This window comes from Choristoneura fumiferana, chromosome 13 (assembly GCF_025370935.1).
Source record: "Choristoneura fumiferana chromosome 13, NRCan_CFum_1, whole genome shotgun sequence".
Lineage (NCBI taxonomy): Eukaryota > Metazoa > Arthropoda > Insecta > Lepidoptera > Tortricidae > Choristoneura > Choristoneura fumiferana.
The window spans coordinates 8,055,280-8,075,676 of NC_133484.1; positions in this window are offsets into that span (position 1 = coordinate 8,055,280).

Sequence of the window (20,397 nt, forward strand, 5' to 3'; positions counted from 1 at the left end):
GCCGGACTACCATGATGTCACTACCAGATTATTATAATGTCACGCAATTTACATAAGTATGCTGAATTTCAAGTCAATACAACTACTGGACATTGGTCGAATTTAACTTGCAAGATTTGACAACAAACAGACAACGGGACAGGTGAAATTAATAAAAGCTTTAAAAAAAGTTACAAATAGAATAGAATCAAACTCGAAAACGTGAACAGCATAATATATCCGATAATTATCCAAAGTAAAACAAGTAAGCCGCGGCGGCGAACTTCTGAGCGTAGGAATTGAAAACTCAGCACTTTCCCTCACAAAGGCACTCCGAACATTCTCCACATAGCGTTTATCGTAGGCGATGCAACTCGTTCTTGTTACGCGGATTGGAAACTTACTTGTGGATTTATTTTCCTACAAAAACGGATTTTGTAGTTTTAAATAGAACGGTATTTTTATGGAGTGGAATAGTTTGTCCGATGTCTGGGAAGGATTCGATGCTGCTTTGTTTGGTCTGAAAATAGTATAAGGTTTTACATAGGAAGTAATCAATTTTTTTAAGAATTTTGACAATGTGTGTGAAGTTCGCAATCCACACTGGGCCCTCGTGTGAACTACAGCCCAAGCTCTCTCCCACTGAGACTAGGCCTGTGCCGTGCAGTTGGACGTAAGTATATAGCCCGAGATGATGGTAATAAAACGGTAACTTTTCTCATAAAAAATTACAAAAAGAACGAAAGATATACTTTCAAATTTAATAATGAACTAGACGACGGGGCAGTCAACCAGTCAACCTTAAAAATACAAGTCTATTTAAAATGAAATCAGTGTTTCAAACCAAGCTCAAGCCCCGGGTTTTACCGTAAGTGTTTATTGAGCACCGATACCAGGCCGGGGCAAGTAATTGGCAGGTAACCGACGAGCGGGGTAACCAGGTATTCAGACGGACTATTCCGTTAAAAATTTAAAAGCATATTTTTGTAATATTTTTTAATTATAAAGTAAATACTTTCTAATTAAATTTAATGTTTTGGCGAGGTTGCACACCATTTAGATAAATTAATACTGGCCGTTATGCTGACAGTTTGATTTTCTTCTAAAAACGTCTTACCGCAACTGACAAATAAATAAATACAAGTTAGGAGTGTAGAGTTAGTAATCAAGTAGAATTACTGACTTAACACACGAATATTATTTTTTAATAATGAAGGTATTCGAAAATAAATGTAATCAACTAACTTAAAATTAAAAAATATTTTTTGGGTGTCCGAGATTTTTCATTGTAATCGCTTGTTTGGTGCAATAAACGCCCATCAACTTACACCAATATTCCAGCCGTGTCCTATTTTTCCAGCGAATTTGGTAACCCGATCCTGAAACTTTAGGAACGTTGAGTTTAAGTTAACGCGAACTACGAATACCTACAGTTAATGGATGAAGGAGAACGGAAAACTTCAATGGGTATTTAAGTTCTTTGGTATTGTTTTACCTACAAACAGCCACTAGTATTACAGTATTTGAAATTCTTAAGAATGTTCCTGTTAAGAAATGAATACGACATTTATTTAGTTATTAGCGGCCCATTTTGGTTTTGCACGAGTTCAACGGTATATTTTAAATGTATAACTAACACAATTTATCTCTACCGGGATAAAATACCTGATAACCACTATACGTGGAAGAAAGACGTAAGTACGAGTATGACTTCGTCGTACGTATGATGTTCTTTTTATAAATATAAAACACACTGTAATAAGACTCTTTGTTTAACTGCACAACCTTGTATTTTCATACCTAAGTAATCCAAGTTTAACTAAATACTCGTATTTACCTCGACAACAATAAAGTACAGTTAACGCCAACAACAAAAGTAAACAACACAAACTAGTAATTGCATACAACAGAGAAACGCAAAGCTGCGTCGCAAACGCTGTTAATTACCGCCAAATTGCTGTTATCCAACATCCAGACTTCAGTCGAACGGAACCCGTCCAGAACAAGACGCTAATCAAGAACAATCAACATTGCAGTAAAGACAACGCCAGTGTTTTCCATTAATTGCGATGATTTCGAACACGATGACATTAGGCTACTAGCGTTCACGTAGCTTGATTTTTCTTTTTTATTACGTCTTAAACATATACTAGCAAAATACTAGCAATATGATATGCGGCCGGTTGAACCTGTAAAAATGTTATTACGTACTTTACAATCGAAGTCAACTAAACCTATGATAACACACTTGGCATTTTTGTAACACATGTGCGTTAAATCTATCTTCTCTTCTATCTATCTTCTAACTAAACCCGGATTTTTAAGCCCACGGAAAAAATGTAAACAAAGATGTTGCCGTTATCAAAAAATATTTGCAGAAATCAAGATATTTATTGTTCCACATTTGTCAGAAATTGACTTTCCGTTAAGAAACTGTATTAGATAATCAAGATAAAATACTTTAATTAATAAATTAAAGTATTTTATCTTGATTATTTAATACAGTTTAATACAGCCAATAGGCGGTAATCTTTATTTTAGCATTTACACTGATTATTTAGATTGTTTTCGTATGCATAATTTATTTATTGTCCTGGTATTACACCAGGGTTTTTAAGCTGTGGGCCGCTTGACGCGAGACGTCACTCAATGCACTACGAGTTCGAGACTGAATTCGTAATAATTTTCCATTGACTCTTGTTCAGTTATTTTTTTATTGTTTACATTTTTGTTATGTTTTATTGTAGTTAAGTTGTTCATTGTTACGTTTTCCGTTGGTTTTCGTCCATTGTTGTAAGAAAGGATGGACTCCTCGGTCAAAGGAGGTTCCAGGTCCGGTTTTTATCGGAAATAGAGAAAAACATGGTAACAACAGAACTTTATATAATATTCTAGACTTGGTGGACCTCTGAATGACTGCACCAAATTGGAACGGGGGCGAAGCCGCGGGTAACAGCTAGTTTACCATAACTTCGAGCTAGTTATTTAGATGTTTTTCATCGGTCTTTATAGCATGCAAGAATAAAAGCCCTTTGTAGCAACCGTTCACTCTACTGATGTCAATTAACACGAATGACTGGCATACAAAACTCGTTTTATGAAACAATAAAAACGGGGGACTAACGATTTTCCCTATTCCAACGCGGTACGCTGTCACGTGAACAAAGATTCTTTATATTTCACGAATATTCTTACTAATACATGTTTATTTGTGGTTAGGTTATGAAACAATAAAAACGGGGGACTAACGATTTTCTCTATTCCAACGCGGTACGCTGTCAGGTGAATAAAGATTCTTTATATTTCACGAATATTCTTACATGTTTCTTTATAAAAAAGCGGACTATTTTTGTGGGCCTTATTTCATCACATGGAAATTCATAGGGACATCGTATTGCTAGACAAGAACATTAATTATTAAGCTTACTGTGAGAAAATTCCACATTGTGTCAGGAAGGTCGATAGTACCTACATTTAGGACCTGTTTTTCCTCTGTTTACCTTTGCTTAAATACCTGTTATTTTATGTGACAGATATCTGTGATGCCGTCATTTTTCAATCGAACAAATAAATAATCAGAGACTGCTCAATATTATGTGACATAAAATGATGCTTAACTAAACGAAATTGTGAATACCAGTGCTGTAGAAAGAAAAAGCGCTGACTCCATGAAACTATGGAAACCCCAGCGCTGGTATTCTGCTAGGACCATACAGAGTGATCTCATAAAGTCTGTGTTAGTCTTCAGAACAAGAAATCCTAGAAATTTTACCAAAAACCGGGCTCAGGTTCAACTTCTCGCCAGTTATAGCTTTCCGAAACAAAAACGGTAGCTACAAAAATACCGAATAAATCTGACCTATCCACACAACAAAATCAGACTTAAATCTAATAGAACAAAAGTTCTTCTACCATTACTTCGCGCAGTATTGGACAAAGCTGCAACTCAGTCGGTAAATTATTTGAAATTTGTTTACAAAAGGCGACGGTTGCTGTTATTTAATTTGAAACAAAGTTGTTGGAAATTTTAGGGTTACTTTACTTTGTTATATAAGATTGATTACTTATTAACATTCAAACGTTTTATAAGTTCTAAATTTGATAAGATAAACATCGCTATTTATCCACATGGAAAATTATTTTTTTCACTAAGGAATCAAAAAAAATATCGATAACAATTTAAAGGACACTTGAAACTGATCGATCTAATGATTAAATCTCTGGTACCATCATTATAAATGTCTACTTCTTCCAAAACTCTAAATCCAGACCTTCTTAGGGTTAATTCATGTAAATAAATAACCACTTTCCTTTGACACTGAACAAATATTAACCAGATAACCTTCTTTGTTGTTCACAGTTCATAAAATTATTGCTGCTAATTTGGATAGTTGGAATTTCGTTACTGATAAAAATACAAAATTTGCAGTTTTCAGGATATTAGTAAATGTATTCTTGTTGATACTTAGTTTGACAAAAATTCTAGTGAATTTAATGGAATAATACCGAGCGAGAATAGACCGAGTAATAGATGCTTCGGTAAACATACTCCGACGACTGATAAGACTGATGTCACCAATCCCTTTCTAGTAGATTTGTGATTTTAAATTTATAGTTAAGCTCCTGGTGGGTAAAGTCGTTTAGGAACCCATCTTTGGAGTCAGCAGTTAAGCAAAACTATCACTAAAAGTTTTATGTCATATTTGGTAAAAGGTATAATCTCATTTCGGTAATACGTTCAGAAGAATGAATAACTAGAGATTTCTGGATTTTTCCTAGACAAGATGAAAAATCATGAAATTTTAAGTAAAATGTTTTCTATTTAATATTTTAACAAGCTTCTCTTCTCTCTCTCTTTTTCTTTATAATTTATTTTAGTGATGAAAACTAAATTGAAAAATCTCCGGCACAAAAACTCTTAAAAAGAAAAAAAGCAATACTTATCTATGCATGTATGGATTCTCTATGTTTGATACAAGTAGAATATTTAGGAAACCCCTAAGTAGATAGAAGTAGAAAATAATGGTCGCAAAGGTTTCCTGATGCCAAGACACATCTACGAAATTGCATTTTATTAGTCCTACACCTACTTTTTATCCCACAATTCCCGCGAGATCGGGATACAATCGCAAAATTTTAACCGATCGATACGTTTAAATACATGAAATTTGGCGTGAGTTTTTATGCAACTTAGATTTTTTGAATTCGCCGCTAGAGGCAATAGGTAACCTAGGGTAGCGAGAGGTCTCCGAAATCTCAAATGTCACTGTCTTCGGGTGAGCTACGAGGGTTTATTTTACCTGAAATTAATTATGGCAAATATGCGTCACGGGGCAACGAATGTCTGTGTTTTGAAACAGTTTTGTCTTTCGGAAACCTTTGTCCTCCCTTTATTCCGAACAAAACGGGACTACGCAACACTGCTCTGCATGCTCGATATTTTTATAAATTTTGCTTTCACGCCCGTAATAACAAACTAACCACTATACTTCAGGCAGGTCCTTTATCTACAGTGGCGCCAACTGGTGAGCGCGAAAACGGTAGCCCTCATTGCTTAGCCTAATGGTATACACGCGTGCGAAGTTGCGTGTAAAGATTAGACATTAGTAGAATAACTAATCTGTTTATTATAACCAAAAGATAAGTAGGCAGTAGCTTCCTATTATGTTCACAATTTAAACAGTTGACAAAATATACCTTTGACTGTCCCATCTGGGGCGTAATAATGTCATCGTAGCGAAAGCTTCATATTATTCGAATTATGTGTAACTTGTACTTACCACAACAATTTCAAAACTAACTTTGGGCGAATGAAACTCCGACAAACTTCGAGAGGGCTGCTGTATCGTGCCGGTGTGATGGGTGAAGTAAGAATAGACATCTATTTTCACGAAGAATGATTCCCTAGTATGAGAATAGACTGAGAGGTGACGAAATTGCTTCCTCTCTAATTTCTAAACGACAACTTAAAGCGCTCGGTTGTTTTATGCGATAAACGCTGCGTTAAACGCAATGCGTTTGACGCACATCAATTTGCATTAGGTAATCTAATTACCAAACATTGTCATACGCGGTGAACGCAGCGGCAAGCGCATGCATTATCTAATACAAAATTAATGTGCGTCAAACGCATTGCGTTTATCGCATAAAACGAAAGAGCGCTGAAGAGCTAAATTATCATTAACCATTCATTCTTTTGCTATGTTTTTTTAATTATTCTGGAGATACGCAAAGCAAATCTCATTTCTGATGTTATTTATGATGAAATATAATATCGTTCATTATTATGATAAAAGCATTTTCAACCACAGTGAACAAATTTTAAAGAACGGCATAAAGCGGACTAACGTTACCTTGCAAAACTTCACTTTTTACAATTCTCCATGAATGTTGGTGTTTATTATCTTAGTCCCTTAGTTTGTATTTTGATAATTAAATCACTAATATTACAAGGTGAGGCCTTTAACAGGAGCAAAAAACTAAAACAAAGATCAAATAATACTTGTCAAACTGAAACGACATTACTTCACCGACTTTTAAAAATAACAAAAATAATTAATAATAATTGACGACCGGATGGCCAAGTGGTTAGAGAACCTGACTACGAAGCTTGAGGTCCTGGATTCGATTCCCGGCCAGGGCAGACATTTGTATGAATAATACGAATGTTTATTCTCGGGTCTTGGATGTTTAATATGTATTTAAGTATGCATTTATCTATATAAATATGTTTATCTGTTGCCTAGTATCCATAGTACATGCTTTGCTTAGTTTGGGACTAGGTCAATTGGTGTCAAAGTGTCCCATACTATTTATTTATTTTAATTAGATTCTTAATTTCTATTGCTCTTTAAAGTTTATTCGAAGAAGCATTAAAAAAAACTTTAATCTTGTTTGTAGCGCGACAAACGACGTCAATTGAGTTCCAGGGTGGCGTATGTTGATAATACCGTTCAGTTTGTATGAAAAAGTCGCTGAACTAAATTCAAAATCAAAATATCCTTTTCAATTTTGGCTACCTATAACAAGCGCTTATAAATATCAAACAAAAATCTACCACCGGTTCGGAAAAACCTCTGTTTGTCGAGTACGATCTTTTTTTCTAATTTAAATTTCAAATTATTTGCTCTCGTTAAATGCCCTATCCGGGATGAAGATAATAATTAAAAAAACATAAATACTTAGTTAAAGTGCCCTCGTGCAATACAAACGACACCACGTTCATTAAAATCTTAGTTGCACTGTAGCATACGCATGCATGCTGTGCATGTGTGCGCATTTTGTCAACAACAAATGTCAAATTTGAAAGCTCTTCGTGAAAATAAGACTTGTTAAAATATTCATGCTATGCGGTGCAAATAAAAGGGAGACAATAGAATAAATTATGCTTGCGAAAAAGGTCTAGCACGTGCTGGCTCTGCAGGTATTTATTTTATCCCAACTTATGGCGTCTCTGGTTAAGCTTGTCACGCGCGAGGCGACATGTGGTTTTTATATCATTGTACAAAATAATAATGTTGTCATATCTTTACAATGCCGCTTTGATAGTGCTTTTGATTTGCTAGGGATAGTACCTAATATTTGACCAAGCTGGTTATAAAACAAGTGGCAAGCACTTAACACCCTTTTTGTATTTGTATGCATGCGCAATATTATAACGACCATAGAGCGCAAGCAAAGCGTCTCAGCTATAAATTGGGCAAAACTGTCCATACAGCTTTATTATTCCCATCTAAACATTCTGTAATTTTTGCGTATCAAGTTATGTAAACTTGGTATTTGTAACAGAAAAAATAAGTTAAAACGAAGATTCCTTAGGAAGACATAATTAAAATATCGTAAGGTTTCAAAGTAAATTTTTTAAGAAAAAATTCAAGTAAATATTCAAGGTAAATTTGACAGTCAACGGATATTAACATAGCGACAAGGTCACCTGTCAGTCGTTAGGCATTTTGTTTTTGTTTTGCCGTGTAAATATAACTCTGTACTGTGTGTACTGTAGGTCTAATGAATAATGTTTTTCCATCGTTTTTTCATATTTATATTGCTTTTTCACTTAGCTTCAGTAAATTTCAGTGAGCTAGTTGAGAAAGCAAGTAAATACGAACTTGTCCTACAAAATTCGATGACAAAACATTATTCACTACATAATTATTGTATTTTTGTTGGTGCGATTAACTTTGTTAGAAAAAATATAAATAAAATTTCAAAATTAAATAAATTAAAAGCACAAAAATGTAAAGAGGCAAAATATATTTTTCACTTCTCATGCTCTAAAAGTAGGTCATATAGCCTTACGAGGCGGGAGTAAAGTGAGTACTTCCTTAGGGAGTAAAAGTAATTATTTTTTTAATTTACTTCGAGTGACTTAGATAAACTCAAACAGTCATTACTTGCTTAGTCTTTGGCATAAAATAAGATTGTGTGTGGACCATTATCATGACAAAAATGTTACGTTCTTAGTTTACGTGGTCTTAGTTCTATGTTTTTTCCGCATAGAAGGTGGCGCCATTATATTTATTCCAGTTTGTGTATGGACCATTTCGCCGATGCGATTTTGTAATATCTGTAAAAAATACTTACCGCGAAAACTTTGAAATTATTTTAGAGCGTAAATCATAAACGATTAATGACTATTTTTTTCTCGCAATCGAAGTGAAAAATAGACTTTTCACCTCGAGACTAAAAGTCAATATAAACCCTCGTATAAATAGACACCCTCACTAAAGCTCGGGTGGCTAAGCACCTCGGGAATATATCGGCTTATTTTAGTCCCTCGATAAAAAATATACTATATTTCAAACGAATCTCCTTTACAGCTCAGCCAAAACATTCTTTCGTATGAAAATGCGAACCAGAGTTCATCCTCAGACCAACACAACCGTTCACCATGCTGCCAGATGTTAGACTAAAGAACCAAATTAAACGTTTAAATTTGTCTAATACCTGAGCATTGGTAAACGGTTGTGTTGCTCTTACGATAAAATCTGGTTCAAAGTTCAAAACGCGTCAGTATAGTGTGGTGGTGGTGATAGTTGCATTGGAGAAGCTGAATGAACACAAATTTGTTGTATAGACGTAGTTATCATAAGGTAGAGGGTGAGCAAAGTAATTGTTTATCTATTGTTTATTGATACGGACCCGCAAGGTAACGCCTGATTCAACATTTTATGTAAAAAATACAATCAGTCAATCAAATCAGCCCACATCCACCCACTGCTGGGTAAAGGCCTCTTCATTTTCACGCCACTTTGCCCGGTCCTGTGCTAGTCTCATCCACAGTTAACCAGCCGACTGCCAGATGTCATCCGACCAACGGGCCGGTGGTCTGCACCAACACTACAATACTTTAGCCATTTTGAAAAATTAACGACAGCTCCCAGACTTTTATGAATTAAATTCATAAAATTTGTGACGACCGCGATGGTCTAAAATATTGAGCTCCCAGACTTATTTTACTGTTTCTGTTACAACAGCTATTACGAGCTTGTAAATAACCATGCTATCGGCGAAACGCTAACTTATATTCTGGATATCGTGGTAGGTGACTCCTGTTCGCATCGTGATGTCGCCCTTGATTTGTGACAGAAGTGCCAGCGCGCGCATTGAATGAACATTGAATATGGACAAGCAAAAATACAGCTGGATTTTATGACAGCGACTCGTAGGCTTGCTTTGATGGAAATGCCTTCGTTTCCCAAGATTTATCATCGTAGAGTTCTGAATGCTTATCAATTTTATTGGAGAAAGTTAGGTTGGAATTTGGAAGTTGCCTTCAAATGTTGAAAAGAAGATTACTTTCAGTTAGATTAACATATTAGAATAAAAAAGCAAGATTTTGATGAGTTTAACAAATATCGTATCATTTACGACTCTAGTAATAATTTATTTAACTTTCATGCTAATTATAGCAAGATTAACTACCTTTGTTAATAACTATATCTTTCATGGCGTTGACGAAGAAGTTTGATTTTTTCACTACTTCTAGGGATAACAGACCTGAGTATTTGATATTAATCTCAACTTGATGCCTCCACGCGTTCCTGATAAAAGTAAATTAAAACAGGTTTATTCAAAACAAAGGTTATAAATCGTTCACAGTTTCATATTTGGGATTCACAACATCAGCATGCTGAGATGACTATAATTATTTAGTGAAACATGAAATTGGAAACAAAACAATGTACTGTCTAGCGGACCCCAAACTTGGCTAACCTGTATCTTGGGGACCAGAAAGGGGTCTTAACAGACGGACTACAACAAAGTAAGGGTTTAATATTTCCCTTTTGAGGTACGGAACAATGAAAAACTACATACGTGTTTCAAACACTAACCGACTCCATAGAAATGTCTAGAATTTATTTACACATACATTTGTCCAAGTTTTCTGGAAAGACAATGTGTTGTCAAGTCAGTGAACATTTAAAAGAAATTAACATTTGATATGTCCGTACCACCGACAGACAATAAAATTGGGTTAATTAAAATTGCGGCAGCCACACTGCGATGGCGCGATAGGATGGAAATTACTGTACTCCGTTTTTCCATTTGAAAACATTGGCGGCTAAATGGGCCCTCCCGTACTGTAATGGCATGTAACAATATGTACTCAATACAATTAAGTTTATACAGGAATAACAGGAAACATTCGCGCATGTGAAATAAGGGTTGTTCCTATTTGAACTTTCTTTGAATTTGTTTATATAGAAAATGGTAATTGAAATTTTATTTCAGCATATAATTTGAGTGAAAGGAAAATAAATTCACCACAAAAATTAACTAAACTTAATATGCAGACGTAATACCACACCAAATTTATTGAGTTTTATATTATACTGAGAGGCAATAAATGTGGCCCCTTAAATGTAGGTATGCAGTAATAGCTAATTTTCTATGAAGAGTGGGCCAAATTTTGTGCAGCTGTACATACTTATATTGAGACATAAACTATTACAACAACACTCAATGAGGGCTATCGCGTATGAATTCGCCGCTAGAGGCGCTAGTGTAGCGTGAGGTCTCCGAAATGTCAAATCTCGTAGTTTTTGGGTGAAGTACGCGGGTTTATTTATAATTAGAATAATTTTGTGAATATTTTGCATTACCTGAAATTAATAATGGCAATTATGCATTACGGGGCAATGAATGAATGTGTTTGAGACAGTTTTGTCTTTCGGAAACTTTCGTCGTCCCTTTTTTGCCGAATACAAAACGGGACTACGCAACACTGTGGTTGCTCGATATTTTATGGTACGGTTTTAAGGTGTATTAAATATGATTTTAATCTAAACTTTGTTTTAACGCCCGTAGTACCTAAAAACTTTGAAAGCCACACTTAAAAACCTCACGGCGCCACCCTCTAGAAAGACAAAAAGCCCTCATTATACGTGTACTAAAAATCATAAGTATACCATTTATGCAGCGACTTTTTGGTTTTACAAGTCTGCTGCAAGTCAGTCTTGTTTTTTTCAACATATTGTACCTACACCTAACTTAATTTTCAACCTCGGCTTTGCTTGGGCGTACCTATGATGAAGAACATAAAAACAAAATTTTCCTTGTAAGTACTTAATCATCTTTCGTTTCCCTCACTGAATTTTTATAACTAGATTTTTTACCCCATATTTTCACTTTTCTGTGCGCTATTTAAACATTTTCTTCCAAATACTTGTAGGTGTAAAAGTTCTAAAGCGATGATGATGATGAGCAAGAAAAAAAAAACTTATGAACATTTGGTATTTTTTTCTGCACCACTTCGACTTCTAACCAGCCAGTGTCACATTTATAAACTAAACTACAATGAGGGATTTCACCGAGGTGAAATATCGCTAGATGGCGTTACTATCGTGAGGTCCGTTTGACGTTTGACGTTTACTCGTGATTGGTTGAATAACTAAATGAGCCAATCGCAAGCAAACACCATACGTCAAACGGACCTCACGAATCTCACGATACTAACGCCTTCTAGCGATCTTTCGCCTCTGTGATAACCCTTACAGCCTCTTACAGCTAGGTAGTGCATAATGAATGATTTTTGTCATCGTATTTTATCGGAAAAGTTCGTATTTATGCTCTCTCAATAAGCTTCAGTACCCATCTTACAGCTGTTTTGACATTTGGCACTAAGTAATAAAGTTCTACAAGAGTGTTACCGGCAGCCAGGCTTTATTAAGGGAGGTTAAAGTAGCGTATTTTTGTAACTTAACCATGACATTAATTTAATTTAAAAAATTAAAATTCAGACTTTGTTAACATTCTAAAAAAAATATAATTACCAGCAATGTACAGCAAAGTAAATTGACAAGGTATCAAAGTATAATCAATGTATAATAAATGTCTGCTATAATCAAAGTATCTGTCGGCGGTCATTTACACTTTCTTGACAATTTACTTTGCTCTACATTGCTGGCAATTATAATTTTGTTAGAAAGTTAGCAAAGTCTGAATTTTAGTTTATTAATTACATTAATTTCATGGTCAAGTTACAGAAATACGTTACTTTAACCTCCCTTAAAAAAATTGGCCAAGAGCGTGTTGGACACGCCCAGGATAGAGTTCCGTAGCCATTATGAAAAAAGTAAGTAATATTTTTCAAGGATTTCGTATTGTGTACAGAATCTTCCAAGTTTAGGTATGTTTTATACCTTAGGCTGCTATTTACTCTTAAACTACTAATAATTCTCAAGCAATCTTAGCCGCTATAATTTTCCTTGTAAATTTGATATATTTACTACCATTCTGAACTTTTTCAAGTTTTTTTACCCAACACAGAACAGATTTTAGAGGGGGGACGCTTGATGTTAAAGAAAATTTGCTCTTTAAAGTTGAAAACGACCACTGAATGGAAAAATCGTCTTAGCAACCCCCCAATAGTTTTAAAATACCCATCCAACGATACCCCAAACTAGGGTTAGTCGAGCAAAAAAAATCACCCCCACTTTACGTCTATTTGAAATACCATAACTTTTTCTTATTTTTTTTTATTTCACCACTTTGTCAGAGTGACTGATATGCCTGTATATTCATGCCAAATTACAGCTTTCCGTACTAACGGTCTCTGATCGTAGCCGCGGACGGACATACAGAGAGACAGACAGACGGACAGACATGGCGAAACTATAAGGGTTCCTAGTTGACTACGGAACCCCAAAAAGCCTGGCTGCTGGTGACACATTATAATATATTAATGGATATGAAAATCTCACTCATTTAATTGACCATTCGGGTGCCGTAGTATTTCGATTGAGGTCCAACTTTGCCCGATGGAGATACATCATACTTATATCTGTACCATTAATTTCAACTTTGTTTTAATGTTCAGAAAATATGCAATACCTACTTAGTAATATTAAATTTGTGGTATCAATCAGGTAACGCGGTTATTTTAATTACCAAGCACTGTGGTTCGCCTGAGATCTAACCACACGGCTGGTCGCAGCGGTTACCGGATAACAGGTGTTACAAGCTTGCTACATTTATGTAATATTGTTTTAATTATCCGAAATGGAGTGGTAATTTGAGGGTCTGCTTAATGAATGCGGTTGATAACTTTTAAATGCGTTAAATACTTTTTATTTTATAATGGCAGAATTTTTATTTATAAACAAACAAAATAATATATAAAATAATTGACAGAAATAAATAAAAATAGAACTAAAACTAACTTACTCTAATCCTAAAAATCTATATTTACAAACACACTTTCAATACACATGTTAAATACTTCGATTAATGTTTTATTTATTTAATTTGTAATCTTGCAACGACCGACTGTATGACTGCTCGTAATTTATGTTATGAGCTTTTACACAATGTGAACAAAAACTCATCTTGTGGTACGACAATAGGGTTTTTAATTTTATTATTTATCTCTGCCTTTATATGACTTACCGTATTTCTTCTCGTGATAAATTTCAAATGTAATTACGCACATGAGTTGTAGCGAGCCCGGGTTTGAAGCCACGATCCTGCTTAGAGGCCATAGGTCAAACCACTAGGCCGTTTGATCAACTCAAAATTAGTAAATCAAATTACAATCCCTTACAAAAAGAACATTACATAAAGGTGAGGAACGGCGTCTACCTTTGCAAATAATACAAGTATGAGAAGGATAGCAAATGTTGGATTTGCCCAGTAACAGTTCTGTTTACCACACAATACTTACCTAAATTTGTAGCGAAACTAATAACAGTTTGACCGTTTCGCAACTCTGCCCGTATCGGAACACCTTTTTGATAGCTATAGGTCTCAGCGGGAGACATGCCGAGATGATTTCTCAATGGACTACAAGTTAATAACTTCGCGCTCAAATTAGTTTCCAAATTAATCTATACTACGAGGCCTTTAATTACCTTACGTTGTCCTATGATTCTGTGTCGAGACGTGATGTTACCTTGTCCCGCTCTCTCTTTACAGTAAAGAAAGGGTCGAAAGAGAAATATGACGATGCTTGGGTGGGATTCGATATCGAGTGTAAAAATGTTTCGTTATTTTACTACCTTAAATTACTTCAAACGTATATTTCAAATGTAATTTACTTGTTTCCAATAATAAATGCTGCTTGACAATTTTGAAACGCGCTTTATTTAATAAGACAAAAATGCAGTAATAATAATAAATAAATAATAATAACACCTAAGTAATATACTTACTCGTAAGTGTTATAAATTTATAATAACACAGGTGTTAAAATCTCATGAAATTTTTCATTGGTCTCTAATCATAATTGCTCGCAAAATCGGCTGGCAAAATTCTTTTATCGCTATGCGGGAAGTATTAAATTTTCCGCTGTATAAACTATCTTATGTCCTTTTCCAGGGTCTTAAAGTATCTCCATACCGAATTAATATAACTTTGTACTATTAAATAAATATAAATAACTTGTATAAATAATGCTAGCCATCCTGAGCGCCTGCATATTCTCCGTTGCTAAAATGGCGAAGTTTAAGTACAACGGAGAAAGTTCAAGGGAAACTATTCAAAGTATAACAATGAGGAACACTAATTGCTGCCATCGCTAAGTATTGTTAATTGGAATAGCTAGTCGGTGCTCAGTTGAGCGGAAGGTATTGGACTTAGGTACTTGCTTTTAGTTTCTTACTTACTGCAAGTACTTAGGTACGTCAATGTCGACATTGTAATTTTTTTAACCTAATTTATGTATGCTTTACAAAATAATTAGTAAGTCCTTGCTGTTTATAAATATCGTACTCATAGATCAAGAATGTATCAATTCAAACTTATACCAAATTTTTAATTAGAATGCATTATTTCGGATCAAAATTAAAATGGATTATTTTGAGTTGATACACTCTTGATCTAGGAGTACGATTTGATTTTTGCATAATATTTGGGTGAGAAAATATCAATAGGTGTTAATCATCATCCCAGATATATATAAGTCCCTAAGTTCTGATTTTAATAATATTATTTGTCTTGACTAAAATCAGAAAACACGCTAGCCTTTTTTTATTAAAAAAGTATGAGCGAGGACGCTAAACTCTTTCGTTGAAGGACAATTATCTTGAAAACAACCTGGTAAAGTAGAATTTTAATCTTTTGTTAATTTAATTTTTTACATCTCGTAATCAGGGCGCTTCATTAAAAAGATACCGTTAGTTCGTAAGAACAGGGAAGTTGTTCATTAAATATTTGAAGAATTTCTTCCGGGCGTGATCTGACGATCGTATTTAATTTGTGATTAAATTTAGAACAATTAGAAGGCAAAATTTATTCTGATAAAAATAGCTAATTTCTTATTGCTTCCGGTACCAAACCGTATAAAAATGTCAATTCATTATAAACTACAAATTAGGGAACTTTGTTTACGATTAACGTGACTGGTTAAATAAGCTGTGATAAAAAAAAACTAATGGTTTGATAGCCTCTCGAGCTGGCACCTCTAAATTTATTTACATTTACGTGCGAAATTATAATTAGAAATTTACGATGATATTTCCAATAAAGAGATACAACGCTGAGAAATCTGCAAACACTTTCGAAGTAGTTTCAATAAGGGGTCAAAGACAGCCGAAATATTTCTAGATAGCGTTAGCATCGTGAGGTTTTTTAACGTAACGTCAAAAAAACCTCACGATACTAACGCCATCTAGCGATATTTCGCCTGTCTTTTTGCCCTAAATGAGTGTGTGAAGTGTCCAATCGGCTCTAAGCCTACGTAAGAACTAAATTCCAAGCATTTTCATTCTGAAATGAGGCCTGTCTCAAGCATTGAGACGTATTATATATGTAGATAGTAGACGATGATAATGAAACATGGCTGAGTAGATTGCAACTGTTTTAGGTGTCGTTAATGCTCAAAACGTGAATGGCAGATACCGTATGAAAATATGACATGTTCATAATATCTTGTTGTTGCTACCTGACTTCTACTTTTCAGGTAACTTGACGTATATCTTAACTCACCACAGCTATTTACAACATTTTAAAATCCAATAAGGATCAAGCCTCCATGACCCCATTGAGTTGGGTTGTTTATTTTGTTTAGGGTCCAAGGAAATAAAATTAGCAGGCAACAGACAAATTGAAAAGATAAAACACACTTTGAGGGAAATACTCTTCTTGAGTTAATATGGCGAGAGGACCAAATAAACAATACCGAAGTATTTAATTGAAATTGGCGGCCCTTCAAAGAGCACTTTTTAAGTTAAAACGACTTTGAATGGAAAATATTGTGTTTTGCTTTTATTTTTCTTTGGAGTAAAGGGCTACCGTATGATAATAAAATATACGGCAAAGCTGAAGTGTATAATAATGAAGGACGGGTGGCCTACGCATTCAGTGCCACCTGACTTGACTTGACTGACCACAGGTGTCACCGACGCATATGTGCGTTCAAAATGTATGAATAATTATGACAGCGGCACTGGGGGAAGTTCCAAAAACGCAGCAGTGAATGCGTTAAAGCCACTTCGCGGTGGTGGCAGGCCGCTTCCACCCGAAGCAAGTAGAGGGACTTAGATGAGGCAGGCCATTGTCCAATAGTGCGTCCTACGGCTGATATGATGGTGGTGGTGATGATAGAGTCCTGTCAGAGGTCAAGTTAATGTTTCCATCACCTAGAAATTGAAAGTAACATAAGGAACGGAGCTCGTAATATTGTACACAAGCTTTGCCATTAAAGCTCTGTTTCCACCAGAGATGTGCGAGGATGTTGCGAGGAATAGGTATGTTTTTCGTGAACCAACATAGCAACGCTTCCTTTACCCATCCTCGCTCCGCTCAGCTGTGTCCACCAGAGCTGTGCGAGGATGGGTAAAAACAAATTCCTCGCGTATCTCTGGTGGAAACGCTGCTTAAGGCAAGCAAGAGCCTATTGTCTAAGACAATCATTTTTAACCCCCGACGCAAAAAGAGCGGTTTTATAAGTTTGACCGCTATGTGTGTCTGTATGTCTGTGAGTGTGTCTGTCTGTCTGTGGCACCGTAGCTCTTAAACGGATGGACTGATTTGAATTCGGTTTTTTATTTTATAGCAGGTTTTCTAGCGATGGTTCTTGAATATGTTTTATCAAAATCGGTTCAGCCGTTTTTGAGATATTGAACTTTAACGTGACAAAGTCGGGGGTTTTCCAACATTTTGTTGGTTAGGTTATTCACCACTTCTTTCTGACAAACCATAATGAGGTACGAGAGAGATGATGAATGCGATCGCGAGCACTCAGCGAACGTTAGTCTGAGTGTAGTCTCGGGTGGGAATTGAGTTGTTATGGCGCCCCGCCCGCCACTGATACTCAGTATAATAATGAAATACATCGCAGTGAAATGAGCGGCCCGAAGAAATGTAAACTAGACGCTATAATTGCCCAGGAGCATAATAAACATTTATTATTAAAGAATAATACCTACTGTATACGCTTACTTGTTATTTATGCAGTACTCGCTGCGCGCAATGTGAATAATTATTACTAACTAGTAAGAGCCTGCGACTTCGCTCGCGTTGCGGATTTTTTATGTGAACTTTGCAAAATAAGTCTTTATAAAAACTACTTTTATTTGTCACGATGTGTATTTTAGAGCTAAAATGCAGTGTCCTTTCCACGTGAAATCTGAGGGTTAACTGAAAAAAGGGATAGCGCGGGGACAGTCAGCCATTCGCAATTTTGCCGCGAAAATGATTGACCAAATAATAGTGCCCCGAATTTAGCGCACCTATAATTCGACTTTGCAATTGATAGATCGAAACTTGCCGCGCTACTACTTGTACTACCTATTACTTATTCTGTGGCACTGCTAAAATTGATCTACTGCGCAGGTATATCGGGAGGAATTATTGGTTGTGTCAAACTAGGATCGTAAAGAAGAAGACTCAAATGTAATACCTAATAATAAAGTTGAACTAAGAATTGGTTGATTTCATATAACCTGTCCTTAACTGTCTTCTTTGTATCATATATAGCACCCGGCGATAAAGATTGCACATCGGTCTTCGGAAGACAATTGGCTGTTCACGACGATTTCCGAACACTCGCGACCGTCCGTCAATCATCGTATTTATTAAGTGACGTGTTATACCGGAAAACGAAGCGTTGGCAGGCCTCCCACCAGGTGGACTGACGACATCGTGAGAGTAGCGGGAAAACGGTGGATGCAAGTGGCGAGTTGTCGTTCATTGTGGCGTTCTAAGGGGGAGGCCTTTGTCCAGCAGTGGACGTCTTCCGGCTGATGATGATGATGATGAGTGTTATATCAAATAAATACTGCACCTTTATGGACTTAATTAGTTTACGTCAAATTCAAACTTCGGATATCTATAGAGAGCTGTTGCAACTACTAGAAAAAGGATAAGTAGTTGGGCATTTTTAATTTAAATGACGCAACATAACTTTTTTTTTTCAGAATTAGGTAATTCTGGATTCGCCTTACTCAGAATCACGAATACTATTGATTAAAACGGAGAAAAAAAGTGTTGTGTTGTGTTGTGTTTTTTTCATATAGTTTACATGGGTCGTTACGAAACGGATACATAAAATTTTAATGGAAAATAGGGGACGTTTTTTTTTCTTCGTCAAAATCAATAGTGCTCGTGATTCTGAGTACGGAGAACCCAGGATTACCAAATTCTGATAAAAAAATTAGGTTGCGTCATTTAAAGTAAACATGCCCAGTTCCTCTTTTTCCTAAAGATGCCACACACACAATTTAAAGTTATGGGGGGTTTCAACAACTCTTAATTATAATATATTTTTATTTAAATACGTCCGTACTCTATTGCACCTGTACAACGACTGACAAAAGTCACATACATAAGTAGTGTGTGACAACGCTCTACGAAGCTGAAATTAGCCGAGTCTCGTTCCAAAGACCGATGTGCAATCTTTATGGCCGGGTACTGTAACTATGTACCTTAATCTCGTAGGTTATTAGGTTATAAAAATAAATCGTATTGATCCCCCAATATTATACCGTAGAAAACCGTGGTTCTAACGCACCAATTAGGTATAATATATGTATTCATGGTCAGAATTTCCTCTATTTACCATCCCACATCTATACACGAATCTAAATGAACCAATTCTATCTGCCTTATTATTCCGCGGTTGTCATCTCGTTATACATAAGTATCCAGATTCGGGAATCTGCGCAAACATCCAATTAAACATTAGGTAGACTTGAAATAACTAGTGACGTGCCTTAAAGTAAGTTGACATGTCCGACGTTATCGACTTTTCTGTGACTGATGTATGCTAAACTGTATGGTTTGAGCAAGCCTCATAAATAGAGATTTATATAGACCACGCCTTTGTTTTTGGAACTTATGTGCAAAATTAAATTTGAAATTTACCACGAGCGAGAGGAAAACAGCAGTAGATGAGATTCGATGCTATGTGTGAAGTTCTAATACGCGTTATGGCCGCCTGAAAACTATAGCCCAAACACTCTCAGTCTAAAAATGGGCCCGATGATAGGATATTGGGAGATTGAAGGAAACCTATTCAAGCAGCTTTAATAATGCAAACTTTATGAAAATGAAGACTCTAGCACACTGAGCACTATTCTCGCAATTTAACTAACACTTACTAAAGTTTTCGGTAAAATTCAGCCCGTAATAAGTAATTGCTGTCGAAATTTCTGTAATTCTGCAATTCCCATACATGAACTAAATAGGTTCTTTAATCAACAAAAACTTTCTGCACCGACCCTTATACTTGATACCTTACATAATAACGTGAACAATACTATTCTTCAAACAAAAATACAGCACCGTCTGAATTTTCCTTCACAATATCTTCCTCTCACGGGTAGATTCGGCTCAAAGCTTTCCAATCGACTCAAGTCCAACACTAAACAACATAAATTCACAAGATAGAGAATATTCGCGAGGTAACGTTATTAACCAGTATAACATCAGTCTTTGATCATTCGCATTATGCTACGCTGCGTATGGGATCAAATGGTT